Source organism: Lissotriton helveticus, chromosome 1_1 (genome assembly GCF_964261635.1).
Source record: "Lissotriton helveticus chromosome 1_1, aLisHel1.1, whole genome shotgun sequence".
Taxonomy (NCBI): domain Eukaryota; kingdom Metazoa; phylum Chordata; class Amphibia; order Caudata; family Salamandridae; genus Lissotriton; species Lissotriton helveticus.
The window spans coordinates 2120315210-2120342435 of NC_136057.1; positions in this window are offsets into that span (position 1 = coordinate 2120315210).

A 27226-nucleotide genomic window follows, 5' to 3' on the forward strand; every position below is an offset into this window, starting at 1 on the left:
TAGAAATTCATTGAAAAAACCATAGGTTTCAGGGGTGTTATAGTTAGCTGGATATTTGACTCATACAAAACCATTGAAATTCCTCTGTTATGGTTAGTTGCACTAACTGTAACTCACACCCGCAATCCACTGGTGATGATGTCACATATTGCATCATTCATGACATGTTCAGTGACATGACTGATGACATCACTGATGACATCTCAAATGACATCACTTGCCTCTTTCTACAGTTCTCTTGCTTGCTCTTTCTGTACCCCTCTTACTTCTTTCTGCACCTCTCCTTATTGTTTCTGTACAACTCTTGTTTCTTTCTGCACCTGTCTTGTAATGTTTTTTACCCCTCTTGCCTCTTTCTGCACCCCTCTTCCCTCTTTCTGCATCTCTTTTGCCTGTTTCTGTAACTCTCTTGCCTCTTTCTGCACTTCTCTTGTCTTTTTCTGCACCCCTGTTCCCTCTTTCTGCATATCTCCTGCTTGTTTCTGCAACTCTCCTGCCTCTTTCTACAGTTCTCTTGCCTCTTTCTGCATATCTGTTGCTTCTTTTTGCACTTTCTTTGCCTCTTTCTGCACCCCTGTTGCCTCTTTCTGCACCCTCTTAGTTGTATCTGTACAGCTCTTGTTGTTTTATGCACCTGTCTTGCAAATTTTTACACCCCTCTTGCCTCTTTCTGACCCCTCTTCCTACTTTCAGTACCCTCTTCCCTCTTGCTGTACACCTCTTGCCTGTTTCTGCAACTCTCTTACCCCTGTCTACAGTTCTCGTGCCTCTTTCTGCACCTCTGTTGCTTCTTTCTGCAATTCTCTTGTTTCTTTATGCACCTCTTTTCAAATTTCTGTACTCCTCGTGCCTCTGTGTGCACCTATCTTTCCTCTTTCTGCTCCTTTCTTGCCTCTTTCTGTTCCCCTCTTGCGTCTTTCTGTATCTGATTTGCTTTTTTCTGTACTTCTCTTGCCTATTTCTGCACCCCTCTTGCCTCTTTGTGCACCTCTGTTGATTCTTTCTCCATTGCTCTTGCTTATGTCTGCTACTCTCTTGCACATTTCTGCACCCCTCTTGCCTCTTTATGCACCTCTCCTGACTCTGTCTGCAACCCTGTTTCCTCTTTCTGTACCTCTTTTGCCTGTTTCCACACTTCTCTTACATCTTTCTGCACCCTTTTGCCTCTTTCTGCCCCTCTGTTGCTTATTTCCCCACTTCCCTTGCTTCTTTCTACACCTCTCTTGCTTCTTTCTGCACCCCTCTTTCCTCTTTCTGCATCCCTCTTGTATCTTTCAGCCCTTCTTTTGCTTCTTTCTGCACTTCTTTTGCCTGTTTCTGTACCCCTATTGCCTGCTACTGCACCTCTATTGTTTCTTTCTGCACTGCTCTTGTAAATTTCTGCACCCCTCTACCCTCTTTCTGTACTCCACTTGCCTCCTTCTGCACCTCTGTTGGTTCTTTCAGCACTGCTCTTGCTTCTTTCTGCACCTCTGTTGCCTGTTTTTGCAACTCTCTTGCCTCTTTCTGTACTTCCCTTGCCTCTTTCTTCACCTCTTTTGCTTTTTCAGCACATCTCTTGCCTCTTTCTGCAACCTTCTTGACTCTTTCTGCACCTCTATTTCTTCTTTCTGCACTTCTCTTGCTTTTTTCTGCACTGCTGTTGCTTCTTTCTCCACCTATCTTGCCTCTTTCTGCACCCTCTTCACTCTTTCTGCACCGCTCTTGCTTCTTCCTCAACCCCTCTTGCCTCTTTCCGCACCCTACTGCCTACTTTCTATGCCTATCTTCCCTCTTTCTGTACCTTTGTTGCCTCGTTCTGCATCTCTGTTCCCTCGTTCTGTAATTCCCTTGCTTATATAGGCACCTCTACTGCAACATTCTACACCCCTCTTGCCACTGTGTGTACCTCTCTTGCCTCCTTCTGCTCCTCCCTTGCCTATTTCTGTACCCCCTTGCGTCTTTCTGTACCTCATTTGCTTTTTTTCTGCATTTCCATTGCCCATTTCTGTACCCCTCTTGCATCTTTGTGCACCACTGTTGGTTCTTACTGCACTGCTCTTGCTTCTGTATGCTACTCTCTTGCACATTTCTGTACCCCTCTTGCCTCTTTCTGCACCTGTTGGTCCTTTCTGCACCTCTCTTGCATCTGTCTGTACCCCTGTTATCTCATTCTGCACCTCTTTTGCGTGTTTCTGTAACTCCCTTGCCTCTTTCTGTTCCTGTTCTTGCCCTTTCCTGTATCCCAGTTGCTTCCTTCTTCAATTCTCTTACCTCTTTTGCACCCCTGTTGCCTCTTTCTGCACCTCTGTTATTTTTGTTCTTTAAAGGATTGTATTTGAACTTCCTTTGTTGAAAGATAACTTCAAAAGCAAATGACCAGCCGACACATGTTTAATCAAGCGGACAAGGAGCCCGCGACTCTTCAGGGCTGTAAGCACAAACGGGGTAACGGTCCGTATAGACGGTGATATTTCCGACCCGGCGTCGGAATCAGCGATAGTGAGTCACTGTGGACTCAGAGACGGGCGGGTACATTTGTCTCAAACCAGATACTGCCTGGGATATGGCAGCAGAGAGACGGGTCCTGTCTTTCTAAGGGGCTGGCCTAGTCTTGGTGTTATGTACATTATTGTTGATGTTCGAGTTCTTTCCCTTATACATACTTGGATGTCATATCTCTGTACATTGAGCTAGTGTGCTGTTGAGGGGATATATTATTTTGAAAAGGTCTGTTGTCCTGTTTTGCGCTGCCTCTGAGGTAGTAGGGGGGAGGGGTCCAGGGGGGTGGTGGTGGTGGTGGTGGTGGGGCTAGGTATTGTGATTTTGTTGGGTGTTGGAAGTGTATAATTAGAACCTCTATCACATATTGCTCTCTAAATATGGGTGTGAGTTGGATGTAATTCACGCAGTACATAGTCGACGTTCTTACATTAGTTAAATGTTGATGTTAATTGTTAGTGGTACGTGGAACTATTGCCTGATTTTTTAGGTAGCATTGCAGATTTGGTTTCTTGTTGAAAATATAGGGAGGTGCTCAACAATATAAGTAGGAATTGTCATTTAAAAAACCTTTGAAATTGACTGAAAAAAACATAGGTTTTAGGCAGGTTATAGTTAGGAATTGTCATTTAAAAAAACCTTTGAAATTCACAGAAAAAAACATAGGTTTCAAGCAGGTTATAGTTAGCAATTATCATTTAAAAAACCTTAGAAATTCATTGAAAAAACCATAGGTTTCAGGGGTGTTATAGTTAGCTGGATATTTGACTCATACAAAACCATTGAAATTCCTCTGTTATGGTTAGTTGCACTAACTGTAACTCACACCCGCAATCCACTGGTGATGATGTCACATATTGCATCATTCATGACATGTTCAGTGACATGACTGATGACATCACTGATGACATCTCAAATGACATCACTTGCCTCTTTCTACAGTTCTCTTGCTTGCTCTTTCTGTTCCCCTCTTACTTCTTTCTGCACCTCTCCTTATTGTTTCTGTACAACTCTTGTATCTTTCTGCACCTGTCTTGTAATGTTTTTTACCCCTTTTGCCTCTTTCTGCACCCCTCTTCCCTCTTTCTGCATCTCTTTTGCCTGTTTCTGTAACTCTCTTGCCTCTTTCTGCACTTCTCTTGTCTTTTTCTGCACCCCTGTTCCCTCTTTCTGCATATCTCCTGCTTGTTTCTGCAACTCTCCTGCCTCTTTCTACAGTTCTCTTGCCTCTTTCTGCATATCTGTTGCTTCTTTTTGCACTTTCTTTGCCTCTTTCTGCACCCCTGTTGCCTCTTTCTGCACCCTCTTAGTTGTATCTGTACAGCTCTTGTTGTTTTATGCACCTGTCTTGCAAATTTTTACACCCCTCTTGCCTCTTTCTGACCCCTCTTCCCACTTTCAGTACCCTCTTCCCTCTTGCTGTACACCTCTTGCCTGTTTCTGCAACTCTCTTGCCCCTGTCTACAGTTCTCGTGCCTCTTTCTGCACCTCTGTTGCTTCTTTCTGCAATTCTCTTGTTTCTTTATGCACCTCTTTTCAAATTTCTGTACTCCTCGTGCCTCTGTGTGCACCTATCTTTCCTCTTTCTGCTCCTTTCTTGCCTCTTTCTGTTCCCCTCTTGCGTCTTTCTATACCTGATTTGCTTTTTTCTGTACTTCTCTTGCCTATTTCTGCACCCCTCTTGCCTCTTTGTGCACCTCTGTTGATTCTTTCTCCATTGCTCTTGCTTATGTCTGCTACTCTCTTGCACATTTCTGCACCCCTCTTGCCTCTTTATGCACCTCTCCTGACTCTGTCTGCAACCCTGTTTCCTCTTTCTGTACCTCTTTTGCCTGTTTCCACACTTCTCTTACATCTTTCTGCACCCTTTTGCCTCTTTCTGCCCCTCTGTTGCTTATTTCCCCACTTCCCTTGCTTCTTTCTACACCTCTCTTGCTTCTTTCTGCATCCCTCTTTCCTCTTTCTGCATCCCTCTTGTATCTTTCAGCACTTCTTTTGCTTCTTTCTGCACTTCTTTTGCCTGTTTCTGTACCCCTATTGCCTGCTACTGCACCTCTATTGTTTCTTTCTGCACTGCTCTTGTAAATTTCTGCACCCCTCTACCCTCTTTCTGTACTCCACTTGCCTCCTTCTGCACCTCTGTTGGTTCTTTCAGCACTGCTCTTGCTTCTTTCTGCACCTCTGTTGCCTGTTTTTGCAACTCTCTTGCCTCTTTCTGTACTTCCCTTGCCTCTTTCTTCACCTCTTTTGCTTTTTCAGCACATCTCTTGCCTCTTTCTGCAACCTTCTTGACTCTTTCTGCACCTCGATTTCTTCTTTCTGCACTTCTCTTGCTTTTTTCTGCACTGCTGTTGCTTCTTTCTCCACCTATCTTGCCTCTTTCTGCACCCTCTTCACTCTTTCTGCACCGCTCTTGCTTCTTCCTCAACCCCTCTTGCCTCTTTCCGCACCCTACTGCCTACTTTCTATGCCTATCTTCCCTCTTTCTGTACCTTTGTTGCCTCGTTCTGCATCTCTGTTCCCTCGTTCTGTAATTCCCTTGCTTATATAGGCACCTCTACTGCAACATTCTACACCCCTCTTGCCACTGTGTGTACCTCTCTTGCCTCCTTCTGCTCCTCCCTTGCCTATTTCTGTACCCCTTGCATCTTTCTGTACCTCATTTGCTTTTTTTCTGCATTTCCATTGCCCATTTCTGTACCCCTCTTGTATCTTTGTGCACCACTGTTGGTTCTTACTGCACTGCTCTTGCTTCTGTATGCTACTCTCTTGCACATTTCTGTACCCCTCTTGCCTCTTTCTGCACCTGTTGGTCCTTTCTGCACCTCTCTTGCATCTGTCTGTACCCCTGTTATCTCGTTCTGCACCTCTTTTGCCTGTTTCTGTAACTCCCTTGCCTCTTTCTGTTCCTGTTCTTGCCCTTTCCTGTATCCCAGTTGCTTCCTTCTTCAATTCTCTTACCTCTTTTGCACCCCTGTTGCCTCTTTCTGCACCTCTGTTATTTTTGTTCTTTAAAGGATTGTATTTGAACTTCCTTTGTTGAAAGATAACTTCAAAAGCAAATGACCAGCCGACACATGTTTAAACAAGCGGACAAGGAGCCCGCGACTCTTCAGGGCTGTAAGCACAAATGGGGTAACGGTCCGTATAGACGGTGATATTTCCGACCCGGCGTCGGAATCAGCGATAGTGAGTCACTGTGGACTCAGAGACGGGCGGGTACATTTGTCTCAAACCAGATACTGCCTGGGATATGGCAGCAGAGAGACGGGTCCTGTCTTTCTAAGGGGCTGGCCTAGTCTTGGTGTTATGTACATTATTGTTGATGTTCGAGTTCTTTCCCTTATACATACTTGGATGTCATATCTCTGTACATTGAGCTAGTGTGCTGTTGAGGGGATATATTATTTTGAAAAGGTCTGTTGTCCTGTTTTGCGCTGCCTCTGAGGTAGTAGGGGGGAGGGGTCCAGGGGGGTGGTGGTGGTGGTGGTGGTGGGGCTAGGTATTGTGATTTTGTTGGGTGTTGGAAGTGTATAATTAGAACCTCTATCACATATTGCTCTCTAAATATGGGTGTGAGTTGGATGTAATTCACGCAGTACATAGTCGACGTTCTTACATTAGTTAAATGTTGATGTTAATTGTTAGTGGTACGTGGAACTATTGCCTGATTTTTTAGGTAGCATTGCAGATTTGGTTTCTTGTTGAAAATATAGGGAGGTGCTCAACAATATAAGTAGGAATTGTCATTTAAAAAACCTTTGAAATTGACTGAAAAAAACATAGGTTTTAGGCAGGTTATAGTTAGGAATTGTCATTTAAAAAAACCTTTGAAATTCACAGAAAAAAACATAGGTTTCAAGCAGGTTATAGTTAGCAATTATCATTTAAAAAACCTTAGAAATTCATTGAAAAAACCATAGGTTTCAGGGGTGTTATAGTTAGCTGGATATTTGACTCATACAAAACCATTGAAATTCCTCTGTTATGGTTAGTTGCACTAACTGTAACTCACACCCGCAATCCACTGGTGATGATGTCACATATTGCATCATTCATGACATGTTCAGTGACATGACTGATGACATCACTGATGACATCTCAAATGACATCACTTGCCTCTTTCTACAGTTCTCTTGCTTGCTCTTTCTGTACCCCTCTTACTTCTTTCTGCACCTCTCCTTATTGTTTCTGTACAACTCTTGTTTCTTTCTGCACCTGTCTTGTAATCTTTTTTACCCCTCTTGCCTCTTTCTGCACCCCTCTTCCCTCTTTCTGCATCTCTTTTGCCTGTTTCTGTAACTCTCTTGCCTCTTTCTGCACTTCTCTTGTCTTTTTCTGCACCCCTGTTCCCTCTTTCTGCATATCTCCTGCTTGTTTCTGCAACTCTCCTGCCTCTTTCTACAGTTCTCTTGCCTCTTTCTGCATATCTGTTGCTTCTTTTTGCACTTTCTTTGCCTCTTTCTGCACCCCTGTTGCCTCTTTCTGCACCCTCTTAGTTGTATCTGTACAGCTCTTGTTGTTTTATGCACCTGTCTTGCAAATTTTTACACCCCTCTTGCCTCTTTCTGACCCCTCTTCCTACTTTCAGTACCCTCTTCCCTCTTGCTGTACACCTCTTGCCTGTTTCTGCAACTCTCTTACCCCTGTCTACAGTTCTCGTGCCTCTTTCTGCACCTCTGTTGCTTCTTTCTGCAATTCTCTTGTTTCTTTATGCACCTCTTTTCAAATTTCTGTACTCCTCGTGCCTCTGTGTGCACCTATCTTTCCTCTTTCTGCTCCTTTCTTGCCTCTTTCTGTTCCCCTCTTGCGTCTTTCTGTATCTGATTTGCTTTTTTCTGTACTTCTCTTGCCTATTTCTGCACCCCTCTTGCCTCTTTGTGCACCTCTGTTGATTCTTTCTCCATTGCTCTTGCTTATGTCTGCTACTCTCTTGCACATTTGTGCACCCCTCTTGCCTCTTTATGCACCTCTCCTGACTCTGTCTGCAACCCTGTTTCCTCTTTCTGTACCTCTTTTGCCTGTTTCCACACTTCTCTTACATCTTTCTGCACCCTTTTGCCTCTTTCTGCCCCTCTGTTGCTTATTTCCCCACTTCCCTTGCTTCTTTCTACACCTCTCTTGCTTCTTTCTGCACCCCTCTTTCCTCTTTCTGCATCCCTCTTGTATCTTTCAGCCCTTCTTTTGCTTCTTTCTGCACTTCTTTTGCCTGTTTCTGTACCCCTATTGCCTGCTACTGCACCTCTATTGTTTCTTTCTGCACTGCTCTTGTAAATTTCTGCACCCCTCTACCCTCTTTCTGTACTCCACTTGCCTCCTTCTGCACCTCTGTTGGTTCTTTCAGCACTGCTCTTGCTTCTTTCTGCACCTCTGTTGCCTGTTTTTGCAACTCTCTTGCCTCTTTCTGTACTTCCCTTGCCTCTTTCTTCACCTCTTTTGCTTTTTCAGCACATCTCTTGCCTCTTTCTGCAACCTTCTTGACTCTTTCTGCACCTCTATTTCTTCTTTCTGCACTTCTCTTGCTTTTTTCTGCACTGCTGTTGCTTCTTTCTCCACCTATCTTGCCTCTTTCTGCACCCTCTTCACTCTTTCTGCACCGCTCTTGCTTCTTCCTCAACCCCTCTTGCCTCTTTCCGCACCCTACTGCCTACTTTCTATGCCTATCTTCCCTCTTTCTGTACCTTTGTTGCCTCGTTCTGCATCTCTGTTCCCTCGTTCTGTAATTCCCTTGCTTATATAGGCACCTCTACTGCAACATTCTACACCCCTCTTGCCACTGTGTGTACCTCTCTTGCCTCCTTCTGCTCCTCCCTTGCCTATTTCTGTACCCCCTTGCGTCTTTCTGTACCTCATTTGCTTTTTTTCTGCATTTCTATTGCCCATTTCTGTACCCCTCTTGCATCTTTGTGCACCACTGTTGGTTCTTACTGCACTGCTCTTGCTTCTGTATGCTACTCTCTTGCACATTTCTGTACCCCTCTTGCCTCTTTCTGCACCTGTTGGTCCTTTCTGCACCTCTCTTGCATCTGTCTGTACCCCTGTTATCTCATTCTGCACCTCTTTTGCGTGTTTCTGTAACTCCCTTGCCTCTTTCTGTTCCTGTTCTTGCCCTTTCCTGTATCCCAGTTGCTTCCTTCTTCAATTCTCTTACCTCTTTTGCACCCCTGTTGCCTCTTTCTGCACCTCTGTTATTTTTGTTCTTTAAAGGATTGTATTTGAACTTCCTTTGTTGAAAGATAACTTCAAAAGCAAATGACCAGCCGACACATGTTTAATCAAGCGGACAAGGAGCCCGCGACTCTTCAGGGCTGTAAGCACAAATGGGGTAACGGTCCGTATAGACGGTGATATTTCCGACCCGGCGTCGGAATCAGCGATAGTGAGTCACTGTGGACTCAGAGACGGGCGGGTACATTTGTCTCAAACCAGATACTGCCTGGGATATGGCAGCAGAGAGACGGGTCCTGTCTTTCTAAGGGGCTGGCCTAGTCTTGGTGTTATGTACATTATTGTTGATGTTCGAGTTCTTTCCCTTATACATACTTGGATGTCATATCTCTGTACATTGAGCTAGTGTGCTGTTGAGGGGATATATTATTTTGAAAAGGTCTGTTGTCCTGTTTTGCGCTGCCTCTGAGGTAGTAGGGGGGAGGGGTCCAGGGGGGTGGTGGTGGTGGTGGTGGTGGGGCTAGGTATTGTGATTTTGTTGGGTGTTGGAAGTGTATAATTAGAACCTCTATCACATATTGCTCTCTAAATATGGGTGTGAGTTGGATGTAATTCACGCAGTACATAGTCGACGTTCTTACATTAGTTAAATGTTGATGTTAATTGTTAGTGGTACGTGGAACTATTGCCTGATTTTTTAGGTAGCATTGCAGATTTGGTTTCTTGTTGAAAATATAGGGAGGTGCTCAACAATATAAGTAGGAATTGTCATTTAAAAAACCTTTGAAATTGACTGAAAAAAACATAGGTTTTAGGCAGGTTATAGTTAGGAATTGTCATTTAAAAAAACCTTTGAAATTCACAGAAAAAAACATAGGTTTCAAGCAGGTTATAGTTAGCAATTATCATTTAAAAAACCTTAGAAATTCATTGAAAAAACCATAGGTTTCAGGGGTGTTATAGTTAGCTGGATATTTGACTCATACAAAACCATTGAAATTCCTCTGTTATGGTTAGTTGCACTAACTGTAACTCACACCCGCAATCCACTGGTGATGATGTCACATATTGCATCATTCATGACATGTTCAGTGACATGACTGATGACATCACTGATGACATCTCAAATGACATCACTTGCCTCTTTCTACAGTTCTCTTGCTTGCTCTTTCTGTTCCCCTCTTACTTCTTTCTGCACCTCTCCTTATTGTTTCTGTACAACTCTTGTATCTTTCTGCACCTGTCTTGTAATGTTTTTTACCCCTTTTGCCTCTTTCTGCACCCCTCTTCCCTCTTTCTGCATCTCTTTTGCCTGTTTCTGTAACTCTCTTGCCTCTTTCTGCACTTCTCTTGTCTTTTTCTGCACCCCTGTTCCCTCTTTCTGCATATCTCCTGCTTGTTTCTGCAACTCTCCTGCCTCTTTCTACAGTTCTCTTGCCTCTTTCTGCATATCTGTTGCTTCTTTTTGCACTTTCTTTGCCTCTTTCTGCACCCCTGTTGCCTCTTTCTGCACCCTCTTAGTTGTATCTGTACAGCTCTTGTTGTTTTATGCACCTGTCTTGCAAATTTTTACACCCCTCTTGCCTCTTTCTGACCCCTCTTCCCACTTTCAGTACCCTCTTCCCTCTTGCTGTACACCTCTTGCCTGTTTCTGCAACTCTCTTGCCCCTGTCTACAGTTCTCGTGCCTCTTTCTGCACCTCTGTTGCTTCTTTCTGCAATTCTCTTGTTTCTTTATGCACCTCTTTTCAAATTTCTGCACTCCTCGTGCCTCTGTGTGCACCTATCTTTCCTCTTTCTGCTCCTTTCTTGCCTCTTTCTGTTCCCCTCTTGCGTCTTTCTGTACCTGATTTGCTTTTTTCTGTACTTCTCTTGCCTATTTCTGCACCCCTCTTGCCTCTTTGTGCACCTCTGTTGATTCTTTCTCCATTGCTCTTGCTTATGTCTGCTACTCTCTTGCACATTTCTGCACCCCTCTTGCCTCTTTATGCACCTCTCCTGACTCTGTCTGCAACCCTGTTTCCTCTTTCTGTACCTCTTTTGCCTGTTTCCACACTTCTCTTACATCTTTCTGCACCCTTTTGCCTCTTTCTGCCCCTCTGTTGCTTATTTCCCCACTTCCCTTGCTTCTTTCTACACCTCTCTTGCTTCTTTCTGCACCCCTCTTTCCTCTTTCTGCATCCCTCTTGTATCTTTCAGCACTTCTTTTGCTTCTTTCTGCACTTCTTTTGCCTGTTTCTGTACCCCTATTGCCTGCTACTGCACCTCTATTGTTTCTTTCTGCACTGCTCTTGTAAATTTCTGCACCCCTCTACCCTCTTTCTGTACTCCACTTGCCTCCTTCTGCACCTCTGTTGGTTCTTTCAGCACTGCTCTTGCTTCTTTCTGCACCTCTGTTGCCTGTTTTTGCAACTCTCTTGCCTCTTTCTGTACTTCCCTTGCCTCTTTCTTCACCTCTTTTGCTTTTTCAGCACATCTCTTGCCTCTTTATGCAACCTTCTTGACTCTTTCTGCACCTCTATTTCTTCTTTCTGCACTTCTCTTGCTTTTTTCTGCACTGCTGTTGCTTCTTTCTCCACCTATCTTGCCTCTTTCTGCACCCTCTTCACTCTTTCTGCACCGCTCTTGCTTCTTCCTCAACCCCTCTTGCCTCTTTCCGCACCCTACTGCCTACTTTCTATGCCTATCTTCCCTCTTTCTGTACCTTTGTTGCCTCGTTCTGCATCTCTGTTCCCTCGTTCTGTAATTCCCTTGCTTATATGGGCACCTCTACTGCAACATTCTACACCCCTCTTGCCACTGTGTGTACCTCTCTTGCCTCCTTCTGCTCCTCCCTTGCCTATTTCTGTACCCCCTTGCGTCTTTCTGTACCTCATTTGCTTTTTTTCTGCATTTCCATTGCCCATTTCTGTACCCCTCTTGTATCTTTGTGCACCACTGTTGGTTCTTACTGCACTGCTCTTGCTTCTGTATGCTACTCTCTTGCACATTTCTGTACCCCTCTTGCCTCTTTCTGCACCTGTTGGTCCTTTCTGCACCTCTCTTGCATCTGTCTGTACCCCTGTTATCTCGTTCTGCACCTCTTTTGCCTGTTTCTGTAACTCCCTTGCCTCTTTCTGTTCCTGTTCTTGCCCTTTCCTGTATCCCAGTTGCTTCCTTCTTCAATTCTCTTACCTCTTTTGCACCCCTGTTGCCTCTTTCTGCACCTCTGTTATTTTTGTTCTTTAAAGGATTGTATTTGAACTTCCTTTGTTGAAAGATAACTTCAAAAGCAAATGACCAGCCGACACATGTTTAATCAAGCGGACAAGGAGCCCGCGACTCTTCAGGGCTGTAAGCACAAATGGGGTAACGGTCCGTATAGACGGTGATATTTCCGACCCGGCGTCGGAATCAGCGATAGTGAGTCACTGTGGACTCAGAGACGGGCGGGTACATTTGTCTCAAACCAGATACTGCCTGGGATATGGCAGCAGAGAGACGGGTCCTGTCTTTCTAAGGGGCTGGCCTAGTCTTGGTGTTATGTACATTATTGTTGATGTTCGAGTTCTTTCCCTTATACATACTTGGATGTCATATCTCTGTACATTGAGCTAGTGTGCTGTTGAGGGGATATATTATTTTGAAAAGGTCTGTTGTCCTGTTTTGCGCTGCCTCTGAGGTAGTAGGGGGGAGGGGTCCAGGGGGGTGGTGGTGGTGGTGGTGGTGAGGCTAGGTATTGTGATTTTGTTGGGTGTTGGAAGTGTATAATTAGAACCTCTATCACATATTGCTCTCTAAATATGGGTGTGAGTTGGATGTAATTCACGCAGTACATAGTCGACGTTCTTACATTAGTTAAATGTTGATGTTAATTGTTAGTGGTACGTGGAACTATTGCCTGATTTTTTAGGTAGCATTGCAGATTTGGTTTCTTGTTGAAAATATAGGGAGGTGCTCAACAATATAAGTAGGAATTGTCATTTAAAAAACCTTTGAAATTGACTGAAAAAAACATAGGTTTTAGGCAGGTTATAGTTAGGAATTGTCATTTAAAAAAACCTTTGAAATTCACAGAAAAAAACATAGGTTTCAAGCAGGTTATAGTTAGCAATTATCATTTAAAAAACCTTAGAAATTCATTGAAAAAACCATAGGTTTCAGGGGTGTTATAGTTAGCTGGATATTTGACTCATACAAAACCATTGAAATTCCTCTGTTATGGTTAGTTGCACTAACTGTAACTCACACCCGCAATCCACTGGTGATGATGTCACATATTGCATCATTCATGACATGTTCAGTGACATGACTGATGACATCACTGATGACATCTCAAATGACATCACTTGCCTCTTTCTACAGTTCTCTTGCTTGCTCTTTCTGTTCCCCTCTTACTTCTTTCTGCACCTCTCCTTATTGTTTCTGTACAACTCTTGTATCTTTCTGCACCTGTCTTGTAATGTTTTTTACCCCTTTTGCCTCTTTCTGCACCCCTCTTCCCTCTTTCTGCATCTCTTTTGCCTGTTTCTGTAACTCTCTTGCCTCTTTCTGCACTTCTCTTGTCTTTTTCTGCACCCCTGTTCCCTCTTTCTGCATATCTCCTGCTTGTTTCTGCAACTCTCCTGCCTCTTTCTACAGTTCTCTTGCCTCTTTCTGCATATCTGTTGCTTCTTTTTGCACTTTCTTTGCCTCTTTCTGCACCCCTGTTGCCTCTTTCTGCACCCTCTTAGTTGTATCTGTACAGCTCTTGTTGTTTTATGCACCTGTCTTGCAAATTTTTACACCCCTCTTGCCTCTTTCTGACCCCTCTTCCCACTTTCAGTACCCTCTTCCCTCTTGCTGTACACCTCTTGCCTGTTTCTGCAACTCTCTTGCCCCTGTCTACAGTTCTCGTGCCTCTTTCTGCACCTCTGTTGCTTCTTTCTGCAATTCTCTTGTTTCTTTATGCACCTCTTTTCAAATTTCTGCACTCCTCGTGCCTCTGTGTGCACCTATCTTTCCTCTTTCTGCTCCTTTCTTGCCTCTTTCTGTTCCCCTCTTGCGTCTTTCTGTACCTGATTTTCTTTTTTCTGTATTTCTCTTGCCTATTTCTGCACCCCTCTTGCCTCTTTGTGCACCTCTGTTGATTCTTTCTCCATTGCTCTTGCTTATGTCTGCTACTCTCTTGCACATTTCTGCACCCCTCTTGCCTCTTTATGCACCTCTCCTGACTCTGTCTGCAACCCTGTTTCCTCTTTCTGTACCTCTTTTGCCTGTTTCCACACTTCTCTTACATCTTTCTGCACCCTTTTGCCTCTTTCTGCCCCTCTGTTGCTTATTTCCCCACTTCCCTTGCTTCTTTCTACACCTCTCTTGCTTCTTTCTGCACCCCTCTTTCCTCTTTCTGCACCCCTCTTGTATCTTTCAGCACTTCTTTTGCTTCTTTCTGCACTTCTTTTGCCTGTTTCTGTACCCCTATTGCCTGCTACTGCACCTCTATTGTTTCTGTATGCACTGCTCTTGTAAATTTCTGCACCCCTCTACCCTCTTTCTGTACTCCACTTGCCTCCTTCTGCACCTCTGTTGGTTCTTTCAGCACTGCTCTTGCTTCTTTCTGTACCTCTGTTGCCTGTTTTTGCAACTCTCTTGCCTCTTTCTGTACTTCCCTTGCCTCTTTCTTCACCTCTTTTGCTTTTTCAGCACATCTCTTGCCTCTTTCTGCAACCTTCTTGACTCTTTCTGCACCTCTATTTCTTCTTTCTGCACTTCTCTTGCTTTTTTCTGCACTGCTGTTGCTTCTTTCTCCACCTATCTTGCCTCTTTCTGCACCCTCTTCAATCTTTCTGCACCGCTCTTGCTTCTTCCTCAACCCCTCTTGCCTCTTTCCGCACCCTACTGCCTACTTTCTATGCCTATCTTCCCTCTTTCTGTACCTTTGTTGCCTCGTTCTGCATCTCTGTTCCCTCGTTCTGTAATTCCCTTGCTTATATAGGCACCTCTACTGCAACATTCTACACCCCTCTTGCCACTGTGTGTACCTCTCTTGCCTCCTTCTGCTCCTCCCTTGCCTATTTCTGTACCCCCTTGCGTCTTTCTGTACCTCATTTGCTTTTTTTCTGCATTTCCATTGCCCATTTCTGTACCCCTCTTGCATCTTTGTGCACCACTGTTGGTTCTTACTGCACTGCTCTTGCTTCTGTATGCTACTCTCTTGCACATTTCTGTACCCCTCTTGCCTCTTTCTGCACCTGTTGGTCCTTTCTGCACCTCTCTTGCATCTGTCTGTACCCCTGTTATCTCATTCTGCACCTCTTTTGCCTGTTTCTGTAACTCCCTTGCCTCTTTCTGTTCCTGTTCTTGCCCTTTCCTGTATCCCAGTTGCTTCCTTCTTCAATTCTCTTACCTCTTTTGCACCCCTGTTGCCTCTTTCTGCACCTCTGTTGCTTTTTTCTGCACTTTTTATGCTTCTTTCTACACCTCTCTTGCTTACTTCTTTACCCCTCTTGCCTCTTTATGCACCCTCCTTTCCTCTTTGTGCACCTCTCTTGCCTCTTTCTGCACTTCTCTTGCTTCTTTCTGCAACCCTATTGCCTCTTTCCATACTTCTTTTGCTTCTTTCTGCAATTCTTCTGCCTCTTTCTGTACCCCTTTTGCCTCCTATTGCCCCTCTGTTGTTTCTTACTGCACTGCTATTGCTTCTTTCTGCACCTATTTTGCCTGTTTCTGCAACTCTCTTGCCTTTTTCTGTACTTCTCTTGCCTTCTTCAACATCTCCTTTGCCTCTTTCTGCAAATCTCTTGCTTCCTTCCACAGTTCTTTTGCTTCTTTCTGCACTTCTCTTGCCTCTTTCTGTACCCCTCTTACCTCTTTCTGCACTCTGTTGCTTCTTTCTGCACTTCTCTTGCTTCTTTCTGTACCTATCTTACACATTTCTGTACCCCTCATGCCTCTGTGTTCACCTTTCTTGCCTCTTTCTGCTCCTCTCTTGCCTCTTTCTGCAGCCCTCTTGCCTCTTTCTTCACCTCTTTTGCTTTTTTCTGCACATCTCTTGCCTCTTTGAATTTGAATTTGAATTTAAAAACACTTATAAAGCGCACGTACACTGAGTCAGTTTCATGGCGCTGATAAAGGTCCCTAAAAGAGAACAAAAAAAAAGAGAGAGCTAAATGCCAAAAGCCTGCTGAAATAATAATGTTTTTAGTGACCTCCGAAACTCCATATAGGAGGCGGAGAGTCTTAACGGTAGGGGGAGGTCATTCCAAAAGGAAGGCGCAAGTACAGCAAACTTCTGCCCCCCCGCCCGCTTCTTTTTAAATCATGGCATAGTTAGTAAGGCCAAGCTCGAAGAGCGAAGGTCTCTAGTGGGGACATAGGAGGAGATTGCCGAATTGATAAAAGCAGGGGCGGTACCCGCTCTTGCTTGAAAAGTTAAACACCCTAATTTAAACTTGGCTCGCTGTTTTATAGGGAGCCAATGAAGGCTCCTGAGTAGCGGGGTCGAATGATGGGACCTTGATAGTCCAAAGACCAGTCGAGCAGCCTGGTTCTGTATCAACTGGAGCCGCTGCACAGCATAAGCCGGGGCTCCATTGTAGATAATGTTGCCATAGTCAATCTTTGACAGGACCATGGCCATTAGGATAAGTTTTAATGCAGAGGCAGAAAAGAACCTAGCAACCTTCCGAATCACTCGGAGTGTAAAGAAACAGGAGGAAACCACCAAATTAATGTGTGAATGAAGTGTTAATTGATTATTAAGCATAATCCCAAGTGTTTTACTGAACAAGAAGGAAGAGGGGGGGTCCAAGTGAAGGGGGCCAAAAAGAAGGGGACCAGGGGTTGGCAGCACCGCCCGTCATCACCAATTCTGTTTTTTCCGGATTAAGTTTTAACTGATTGATGTTCATCCAGTCTCGGATAAATAGCATGACGGACTGGAAACTGCCAACTCCTGAGGGAGAAGAAAGATCAAAAATAAGTTGTAGATCATCTCCATAATTGTATACAGTGACCTCCATATTCTGTAAAGCAAACACCAGTGGAAAGATATAAAGATTAAATAATAAAGGAGAAAGAGCAGATCCCTGGGGGACACCACAGTTGACATTGCGCTGAGGGGCTGAAAGGTGCCTAGATGAACTGTCTGAGTACGATTCATCAGAAAAGACTCGACCCAGGCTAGTGCCAACCCCCCTATCCCTGCCGCCCTGACACGTGATAACAAGATGTCATGGTCCACAGTGTCAAAGGCGGCGGATAGGTCTAATAAGACCAATATTTTGGGGGCGTTGGCGTCGAGTCCCTCCCTAAGTTGGTCCATGACCGAGATCACCACCTTCTCGGTTGAATGTCGTGGTCGGAAGCCAGCTTGGCATGGGGCTAGGTAACTGCTGTCCTCAATAAAGGAGCTCAGCACCTGGGAAACATGTGCCTCAGCCACCTTTCCCAGGTAAGGTAGCAGGGATATGGGGCGGTAATTGATTGGGGAAGAGGGATCAGCCCCAGGCTTCTTCAAAATAGGGACGATGGTGGCAGATTTAAGCACAGTAGGAACCAGGCCTTTAGAAAAAATATCATTTATGACTGTGAGGGCAGGGGTAGGACAAGCCAAAACACCTGAGCCAGAATGTGGGCAGGACACACATCTGACGGAGACCCAGATTTTATGCGCTTAAGAAGTGGAGACAAAGATTCGCTAGTTAACTCAGGAATGTGGGTAATGGACTGGGTATTTTGTGGCGAAGGACAATCTAAAAAAGAATTTGACGGGGATGGAATATGTGCTTTTATTTGTGCAACTTTGTCAATGAAAAATTCATTCAGAGAGTTGCACAATGACTGGGAGGGAATAATCGCGGGTGAGGGCCTATCTGACATTGCTAGCTCATGGACAGTTGCAAAGATTTCACGAGACTGGCATTCTGCTGTCAGTATACGTTGTGAGAAGAAAGCTTTCTTGGCCTCTTGAATGGCTATTTTATACTTAGATAGTAAGGTGGTATAATTAACTTTACTAATCGGGCTATATTTTGACCTCCAAGCCCGTTCAGCCTGGCGGACCGCTAATTTAAGTTCCTTCAGTGCAGGAGTAAACCACTTGTTAGCATGGTGATGGTGATTAATGGTAACCTTCTTTAAAGGGGCCTTTTCATCGCGAAGGTGAATTAACCAGCTGTCCAAAGTAGCCAACTGAAGTTGAGATGGTATATCAATGAGGTCAGGGCAGGTGGCAGTTAATGAGTCACAGAACGCGGGGACGTCAACACGGCTCCAGCTTCTGGCCCATAGCGTTTTAGAGCAACGAGAGGCATTTCGCAAGTGCAGGTCCAAGGAAAAAGACAGTAAATAATGATCAGACCATACACAGGGAACAATGGACAAATTAGTAGTAGGTAGATTAAGGGTCCATATTTGGTCTAAAATATGTCCCCGGGTATGTGTAGGGACTTGAACATGCTGGATAAAATTTAAACTCGATAGTAATGAGGTAAAATCCTTGGAAGTAGTGTCTTCTGCAGGGTCGCCGGGCCAAAAATTAAAATCACCAAGCACAAGTACGGTGGCGTTATTAATCACCAGAGGGGCCAACAGCTCCTGGAACGCAAGAATAAACTGAGAGGGGTTTGGGGAGGACGGTAGACCAACACACAGGTTACAGAAGATTTCGATGAACCAGAACGTGCGACCAAGCAGTCCGCCACGGGTAAAGGGGGAGATGTCAATATTTGAAACCTAAGGCTGTCACGAAAAATTAAAGCAACCCCACCACCCGTTTTGCCATCAGGGCGGTCAGCTCGTAAGATGGAGTAAGAAGGAGGAAGAGCCGCCAAAACACTGGGTTGGGAATCAGGGCGATACCATGTCTCGGTTAGGCACAATATTTCTGCACCCTTCTTAACTCTTTCTGCACCGCTGTTGCTTCTTTCTGCACTTCTCTTGCTTCTTTCTGCACTTCTGTTGCTTCTTTCTGCACCTATCTTGCCTCTTTCTGCACCCTCTTTACTCATTCTGCACCTCTCTTGCTTCTTTCTGTACCACTCTTGCCTCTTTCTGCACCCTACTTCCCTCTTTATATGCCTATCTTCCCTCTTTCTGTACCTTTGTTGCCTCGTTCTGCACCTCTGTTCCCTCGTTCTGCAATTCCCTTGCTTCTATAGGCACCTCCACTGCAAAATTCTGCACCCCTCTTGCCTCTGTGTGTACCTCTCTTGCCTCTTTCTACTCCTCTTTTTCCTATTTCTGTACCCCTCTTGTGTCTTTCTGTACCTCATTTGCTTTTTTCTGCACTTCTCTTGCCTATTTCTGTACCCTTTTTGCCTCTTTGTGCACCACTGTTGGTTCTTAATGTACTGCTCTTGCTTCTGTCTGCTACTCTCTTGCACATTTCTGTACCCCTCTATACTCTTTCTGCACCTGTTGGTTCTTTCTGCGCCTCTCCTGCGTCTGTCTGCACCCCTGTTACCTCTTCCGGCACCTCTTTTGCCTGTTTCTGTAACTCTCTTGCCTCTTTCTGTACCTTGTGTTGCCCTTTCCTGTACCCCAGTTGCTTCTTTCTTCAATTCTCTTACCTTTTTTCGGACCCCTCTTGCCTCTTTCTGCACCTCTGTTGCTTCTTTCTGCACTTTTCTTGCTTCTTTCTATACCTCTCTTGCTTACTTCTTTATCCCTCTTACCTCTTTATGCACCCTCCTCCCCTCTTGTGCACCTGTCTTGCCTCTTTCTGCACCTCTCTTGCTTCTTTCTGCAACCCCATTGCCTCTTTCCATACCTCTTTTGCTTCTTTCTGCTGTTCTTCTGCCTCTTTCTGTACCCCTTTTGCCTCCTTCTGCACTTCTTTTGTTTCTTACTGCACTGATATTGCTTTTTTCTGCACCTCTTTAGTCTGTTTCTGCAAATCTCTTGCCTTTCTCTGTATCTCTCTTGCCTCCTTCATCATCTCCTTTGCTCCTTTTTGCATTTCTCTTGCCTCTTTCTACACCCCACTTGCCTCTTTCTGCAAATCTCTTGCCTCCTTCTACAGTTCTCTCACCTCTTTTAATACCTCTGTTGCTTCTTTGTACACTTTTCTTGCCTCTTTATGCACCCCTCTTACCTCTTTATGCACCCCTCTTACCTCTTTCTGCACTATGTTGCTTCTTTCTCCACTTCTCTTGCTACTTTCTGCACCTCTCTTATATATTTCTGTACCCCTCATTCCTCTGTGTTCACCTTTCTTGCCTCTTTCTGCTGCTCTCTTGCCTCTTTCTGTAGCCCTCTTGCCTCTTTCCTCACATCTTTTACTTTTTTTCTGCATATCTCTTGCCTCTTTCTGCACCCTTCTTGACTCCTGCACCTCTGTTGGTTCTTTTTGTACTGCTCTTGCTTCTTTCTACACCTCTCTTGCTTCCTTCTGCACCCCTCTTGCCTCTTTCTGCATCTCATTTGCCTGTTTCTGCAACTCTCGCACCTGTTTCTGCTCATTTTGTGCCTCTTTCTGCACAACTGTTGCTTTCTTCTGCTCTTCTCTTTCTTCTTTCTGCACCCCGCTTGCCTCTTTCTGTACCTCTGTTGCTTCCTTCTGCACTTCTCTTGCTCCTTTCTACACCTCTCTTGCTTCCTTCTGCACCCCTTTTTCTTCTTTCTGTACCCTTCTTCCCAATTTGTACACCTCTCTTGCCTCTTTCTGTACCTCTCTTGCCTCTTTCTGCATCCTCTTGCCTCTGTTTGCACCTCCTTTGCTTGTTTCTGCACTTCTTTTGCCTCTAACTATACCCCTCTTGACTCCTTCTGAACCTCTATTGTTTTTTTCTGCACTGCTCTTGCTTCTTTCTGCATGTCTCTTGCAAATGTCTGCACTCCTCTTTCCTCTTTCTGCACCCCTCTTGCATCCTTCAGCCCCTCAGTTGGTTCTTTCTGCATTGCTCTTGCTTCTTTCTGGACCTTCCTTTCCTGTTTCTGCAACTCTCTTGCCTCTTTCTTCAGTTCTCTTGCCTACATCTGCATCTCTGTTGCGTCTTTCTGAGTTTCTCTTGTCTTATTCTGCACTCCTCTTGTCTGTTTCTGCACCTTTATTGGTTCTTCTTGCACTGCTCTTGCTTTTTTATGCACCTCTCTTGTAAATTTTGGCATCCCTGTTTCCTTTTCTGGCATCCCTCTTGCCTCATTCTGTACCTCTGTTGATTGGTTCTGCACTACTCTTGCTTCTTTCTGCACTCCTCTTGCCTCTTTCTGTACCCCTCTTCCCTCTTTCTGCATCCCTCTTATCTCTTTCTCTACCTCTGCTTCCTCTTTCTGTACTACTCGTGCCTCTTTTTGTACCCTTCATGCTTCTTTCTGCACTTCTCTTGCTTCTTTCTGCAAATCTCTTACACATTTCCGTACCCCTTGTGCCTCTCTGTTCACCTTTCTTGCCTCTTTCTGCTCCTCTCCTGCCTCTTTCTGCAGCCCTCTTGCCTCTTTCCCCACCTCTTTTGCTTTTTTTCTGCACATCTCTTGCCTCTTTCTGCACCCCTCTTGACTCCTTCTGCACCTCTATTGGTTCTTTCTGTACTGCTCTTGCTTCTTTCTACACCACTCTTGCTTCCTTCTGCATCCCTCTTGCCTCTTTCTGCACCTCATTTGCCTGTTTCTGCAACTCTTGTACCTCTTTCTGCTCATTTTGTGCCTCTTTATGCACAACTGTTGCTTTCTTTTCCTTCTTCTTTCTGCACCCCGCTTGCCTCTTTCTGTACCTCTGTTGCTTCTTTCTGCACTTCTCTTGCCCCTTTCAGCACCCCTCTTGCATCCTTCTGCCCCTCGATTGGTTCTTTCTGCACTGCTCTTGCTTCTTTCTGTACCTCTTTTGCCTGTTTCTGCAACTCTCTTGCCTCTTTCTGCCCTTCTCTTGCCTCCTTCTGCACCTCTGTTGCTTCTTCCTGCACTTCTCTTGCCTCATTCTGCACCTCTCTTGCTTTTTTATATACTTCTCGAAGCTTTTTCTGATCCTCTCTTGCCTGTTTCTTAACTCTCTTGCCTGTTTCTGCAACTCTCCTACCTCTTTATTCAGTTCTGCCTCCTTCTGTACCCCTCTTGTCTATTTCTGCACCTCTGTTGGTTCTTTCTGCACTGCTCTTGCTTCTTTCTGGACCTCCCTTTCCTGTTTCTACAACTCTCCTGCCTGTTTCTGCAACTCTCTTGCCTCTTTCTTCAGTTCTCTTGCCTACATCTGTATCTCTGTTGCGTCATTCTGTACTTCTCTTGTCTCATTCTGCACTCCTCCTGTCTGTTTATGCACCTTTATTGGTTCTTCTTGCAGTGCACCTGCTTGTTTATGCACCTCTCTTGTAAATTTTGACACCCCTGTTTCCTTTTCTTGCATCCCTCTTTCCTCCTTCTGTACCTCCGTTGGTTGGATCTGCACTGCTCTTGATTCTTTCTGCACCCCTCTTGTCTCTTTCTGTACCCTTCTTCCCTCCCTCTGCACCTCTCTTGCCTCTTTCTGTACCCATGTTCCATTTTTCTTCACCTCTCTTGCATGTTTCTGCATTCCTCTTGCCTGTTTCTATAGTTCTCTTGTCTCCTTCTGCACCTCTGTTGCTTCTTTCTGTACCTCTCTTGCAAATTTCTGGACACCTCTTGCCTCCTTTTGTACCTCTGTTGGTTCTTTCTGAACTGCGCTTTTCTCTTTCTGCACCTCTGTCACTTCTGTCTGTACTCCTCTTGCTTCTTTCTGTACATCTCTTGCTTCTTTATGCACTCCTCTTGCCTGTTTCTGTACCTCTCTTGCCTGTTACTACGCATCTCTTGCCTCCTTCTGCACCTCTGTTGCTTCTTTCTGCACTTCTCCTGCCTTTTTCTACACCCTTCTTGCCTCTTTCTAAACCTCTTTTGCTTATTTCTGCACTTCTGTTGCTTCTTTGTGCACCTCTCTTGCTTCTTTCTGCAATCCTCCTGCCTCTTTCTGCATCCCTCTTCCCTCTTTCTGCAACTCTCTTGCCTCTTACTGCACCTCTGTTGCTTCTTTCTGTACTTCTCTTGCCTCTGTCTGCATGGGTCTTGCCTCTTTCTGCACCTATGTTGCTTCTTTCTGCACTTCTGTTGCTTATTTCTGCATTCCTCTGCCTATTTCTGCATCATTCTTCCCTCTTTCTGTACCTCTCTTGCCTCTTTCTGTACCCCTGTTCACTTTTTCTGTACCTCTCTTGCCTGTTTCTACAACTCTCTTGCTTCTTTCTGAAGTTCTCTTGTCTCCTTCTATATCTCTGGTACTTCTTTCGGCCCTTCTCTTGCCTCTTTCTGAACCCCACTTGCCTCCTTCTGCACCTCTGTTGGTTCTTTCTGCTCTGCTCTTGCTTCTTTCTACACCTCTCTTGCAAATGTCTGCACCCTTCTTATCTCTTTCTATACCCCTCTTCCTTCTTTCTGCACCTCTCTTGCCTCTGTCTGCACCCCTGTTCCCTCTTTCTGCACCTCTTTAGCCTGTTTCTCCAACTCTCTTGCTTCTTTCTGAACTTCTCTTGCCTCTTTCTGTACTCAAATGGGAATTGCAAGCTGTCAAGTTTAAAGGTCTGTGCGCTCCTGTGACTGAGGTATATGTCTACTTGTATGTTTATTCTTACATGTGTAATGCATCTGAAGATGGTAGCTTAAAAAGTGGGTAAAAAGTGGGTAACTTCTCCTATAGGTGGTCAGATCTTCTCAGTTCTGCTCTGTCATTCTGTTGCAAGTCAGACATGTCTTATCTATCTATATGTGTTATAGAGCCCCTCAAATATCCTATTGAATACCCATGTTTCCTGCATTGTGAGCAAAAAGAAATGCATACACCGTTTTTTTCCACAAATTTGAGTATGCTGTTTGAAACACAGGTATTCAAGTGTTTTTGTGTTTATTTTAATTTAACATGTCACTATGTAAAAACATTACCCCTGGGCGTAGTATGCGTAGTGGGGCTACGCGCCGCATGCCCCCCTCCCCTACATACCTAATTTTAGTAAATGGGCAAAGAAAAATAAATAAAAGGCACTTACCTTGTCCGCTGCTTCCCGGGGCTCCCTCTGCTCGTTCACGCCACCGTCTTGATTACCAATGCGCATGCGCGGCCGCCCGCACATGCGCATTTCTCAAGAGAAATGCGCATGCATTTCAAGAGAAATGCGCATGCGCGGGCTGCCGTGCATGCGCATTGGTTATCAAGATGGCGGCCTAAACGAGCAGAATCAGCCCCGGGACGCAGGGGATAAGGTAAGTGCCTTTTATTTATTTTTATTTGCCCATTTACTAAAATTAGGTATGTTCGGGAGGGCGGTAGGGAGGCGGGTGGCGGGCAACTTCGCTACGCCCAAGGGTCGGCGTAGTGTTGCCTACTTCGCTACGCCCAAGGAGTGGGCGTAGTGTTGCCTGCTACGCCTATTTTGCAAAGGGCGAAGTAGGCAACACTACGCCCACTTCGTGGGCGTAGAGAAGTCCTTCGCCCAGGGTTAAAAAGCATAGACACACATGCATACCTTCACAAAATTAGTCATACTTACAACATTGATATGCTTAGGATTGCTGTTTTATATTTGGTATTCCTAACATTCTGAGCAGTCGATTAATAGTGAACCTTCCAGAGAAAAGTAAGATTTAACACATCTTCAGAGAAGGATTAAGGATTAGGGTAATTTGTATGAGTCTGTTGTAAGGTACAGTCAAAGTAGGCCTCTTTCTGCACCTCTGTTGGTTCTTTCTGCACCTTTCATTCTCTTTCTGGAGTTTCTGCATTTCTATTGCTTTATCCTGCGCCTTTCTTCCTTTTTCTGCACTTCCCTTGCCTCTTTCCGTACTTCTCTTGCTTCTTTCTGCACCTTTCTTCCTCTTTCTGCACATGTCCTACCTAGGTAGGCATAGTTAGAAATTAGCATTTAAAAAACCTTCGAAATTCAATGAAAAAACAGATGTTTCAGGGACTTGTAGTTAGGGTTTTCACATTTAAAAAAACCTTATTAATTCACTGAAAAACCAGAGGTTTCAGGGACGTTATAGTTAGGGATTAGCATTTAAAAAACCTTAGAAGTTCTTTGGAAAAACCATAGATTTCAGGGACGTTATAGTTAGTCAGACATTTCACTCGTAAAAACCAGAAAAATTCTGCCATTGTAGTTAGCTGAGCTAAGTATAACTCGTGCACCCGCAATGCACTGCTGATGACGTCACATATTACATCACTCATAACATGGTCAGTGACATCACTGATGACATCTCAAATTACATCACGGATGACATTACTGATGACATCCTCCAGTCACTGTGTGTTTCTGAAAAGTTAAAGTATGTTTTATATATGTACACGCCAAGGTGTATTGAAGAATGAGTGGGTGTATGAGTGTCTGACTGAATGATTTAGTAGGTGTGTAACTGACTGTATAATTGAGTGATTAAATGTGTCTTAGTGATTGCATGGGTTAGTGACTAATCTGTGTCGATTTTTGTGTCAGTATTTCAGTTGTTGTGTAAGTGGCTGCATGTGTTGTTGAGTACCTACATCACTATCTAATGAGTTAATGATTGGTTGTCTGAGTACCTGTAGAGGTGCCTGAGTCTCCGTGTGGGTGTGTGGGGAGTAAGTTTGACTCCCTGCATGGCTGTGTGAGTGGGTGATTCACTTGGTGTAAAGGATTAATTAGTATGTGTGTTAGGGTCTGTATGGGTGAGTGAGTGTGCATGTAGCTGTGTTGGTGAGTGAATGGATGTCTCAGTGGCATATGTGTAAGTAACTACATATGTAAAAGGCAGTATATTTGAGTGTTGGAGTATATAAGTGACTAAATGTGACAGTGAGTGATTGTGAGAGTGGCCACATGGATAAGTGTGTGCTTATGTCAGTGATTGTAGAAGAGAGTAAGTATATGGTAATATCTGTATGAATAGGTGAGGTGGTGTGTGTGTATAACTGTAGAGGTGAGTAAATGGCAGTGTGATTGATTCTTTGGGGGACTGACTAGGTGTTTGAGTAACTCTTTGGGTGAGTGGCGGTGTTTGAATGTCTGAATGGGTGTATGAGTAGATATATCAGTGGTTGTATTGATGAATGACTGCATGTATGAGTGACTGTATGGGTTACTAAGTGGAAATGTGTGGTTGTCTGAATCAGTGAGCAGGTATGTACTAACTGGTATTGGTCTGTTGATTGTTTTGAGATTAGTAGTCTATATTTTAGAGTGGGTGTATCAAAGGTTATATTAGGGTGTGAGGAGGTGCATCAGATGATCACATGGATGATGTCATCAGTGATGTTATCAGTGATGTCATTTGAGATGTTATCAGTGATGTCGTCAGTGATGTCACTAACGATGTCATGAGTGGTGTAATATGTGACGGCCTCAGCAGTGTATTGCCGGGGTGCGAGTTATAGTTAGCTCAGCTAACTGTAACTGCTGAATTTCTCTGGTTTTGTACGAGTGAAATGTCTGACTAACTGTAACGTCCCTAAAACCTATGTTTTTTTCAATGAATATATATATATATATATTATATATATATATATATATATATATATATATATATATATATATATATATATATAAAGAACACTCCGCTTGCATCCACTTGCCACCAATTTCAGTAACAGAGCACAGACCACGTTGTACTGCAAGTGTGAAGTTTTTTCAACTCCAACAACACCAGCCATCATGACGCACTTCGACCCCAAAAAGCCTTGATCACATGACGTGCTCTCAGGTTACAGGTAGGTTTCAATACAGTTATTTTTTTTTCTTAAAGTGACAATGTGCTGGGTGTTTTAACATGTTTGACATAGAAGAAAGACTTGATGTTTCACAAAGTTACAAGTTACATGTAAACATTGGACTTAGACATATATAGATATAAATAAATATATATGTAAACAATTATTTTATGTAGTCAAATAATGGTTAAAACCTCATAGATGTATAAAACCACTATTTTAGAAGCATATTAAATAAGCAATTAAGACAACTTGGTTATATTATGTCATCATTTTCATCTTCTATTGCTTTCGGTAGGACATCCATACATAAATATCATGACTTTAGTATCAAGTAAAATACTACTGGTCCTGGCAATGTGGAAGTGCTATGACAATTGCGAGTTAATTCACCTTACTTATGGCGAGTCAGCTGATTTGACCCGGATTTTAAAAACATCTATCTATCGAATTGGTCTAAAATGACAACTTTTCCCAATGTACTGCTTACTATGGTTTATAGTGAGAAACCAAAAATGAGTGTGTAAGTACTGTTTGTAACATCTCTCAATAATATTGGATAGACTATTACCCTTCACTATTTATGAGCGCTAGAAGTTTTGAACATATATATATATATATAAATATATATATAGAAACAGAGAACTCTGGGTAGTTCTCAAGTTTAAGTGGAAAGCAACTCCCTTAACACCAGCACCACTCTAGATCTGCTCACCCCAAATGTCGGCTTTTCTTTCAAAGTCTTTAAGCATAGGATTAGCACAGTACCATCCACACCTTAGAAAGGGACAAAGTAATTTGCCATTTCTACAGCAAAATCTTTAAGCATAGGACTACCACAGTGCTGTCCATGCAGAGTTGTAAAATGACAAAAGACATTTACCACTCCAGGCACCGTATTACAGCTTTGAATTGGTAAAATACCAACCAAGCC